The sequence below is a fragment of the Heteronotia binoei genome, chromosome 15, assembly GCF_032191835.1.
Source record: "Heteronotia binoei isolate CCM8104 ecotype False Entrance Well chromosome 15, APGP_CSIRO_Hbin_v1, whole genome shotgun sequence".
Taxonomy (NCBI): domain Eukaryota; kingdom Metazoa; phylum Chordata; class Lepidosauria; order Squamata; family Gekkonidae; genus Heteronotia; species Heteronotia binoei.
The window spans coordinates 30,087,285-30,088,412 of NC_083237.1; positions in this window are offsets into that span (position 1 = coordinate 30,087,285).

Sequence of the window (1,128 nt, forward strand, 5' to 3'; positions counted from 1 at the left end):
GGGAGGGAGGGGCTTCAGCATGGTACGGTGCCACAGGGATCACCTTTCAAAGCAGCCATTTTCTCCAGGGGAGCTGATTTCTGCCAGTTGGAGATCAGTTGTAAAAACGGGAGATCTCCAGGCCCCACCTGGAGGCTGGCAACCATAATGTGATCAGGGCTTCTACTCTCCTGGAAAATGGAGTAACACATGGGTGCCCCTCATGAACTTTAAAACATTTTTTTTGTATTTTGTTGCCACAAGGAGCTTTCAGAGCTCCATTCCATTGCATTCCTCCAGCAAAAAAGCCCTGGATGTGATACATAGAGAGGGCCAGTCAAACTTTATGCCAAGTATTTGCTTTGATTTGGGTAAAATGCTGAGATTGTTCATACGAGTTTAAGGAAAAAAGGATCATTATCGCTTGGAGAGCATTCTTCCATGATGGATCATTCCTACTTTTCCACAGGCTAAGGAAAGAGGAAGGGTTCTTTTTGACTGCCAAAAAGGCTATTCTGGGAATCACTGGACCCATGTTCACAAAAGCCATGTGGGATGAGGGCTGCAGTGAAAAGGGGTGAGATGGAGCAGAAACACTGGTAGGATCCAACCAGTAATGCTACCAGGAGGTCCCATCTGGGCACTGTGTAGATGCAGACCTGTTCAGCTTCAACAAGGTTGCAGGGGGGATGTGGCAACACTATAATGGAGGGAAATCATGAAAATGGCAAGAAAGTGTGCTTGAATTTGATTCAACATACCTGTCTGGCCCCCCTCCACAGCTTGCTTTTATCTTTCTTAAAACAAACACAATTATGGATCTCCTATCTTCCTTCTGAGAAAACTTGTGTTGGGGGCAGGGGAATGGTTGATCCACACTGGCTCACACTCTGGTCTCTGAGTTTCAGGGACCTCTGAAACCTGATAAATAGCTCAGGAACCATTAGACACCTCTTTCTATAGTAACACATTTTATTGTTATTAGCTTCATTTATAGAAAAGCAAATGGCCTTTAGTCAGCCAGGAGGTTCTGTTACTGAGGAGACTTCTCTGGTGCCCAAGGTGGATATCAATTCATTTCTTTGGTTTTTTGAAAGAAAAGATTAGGCTGATCTCCACTGTAGAGAAACACAACTGTCCTGTGTTTGG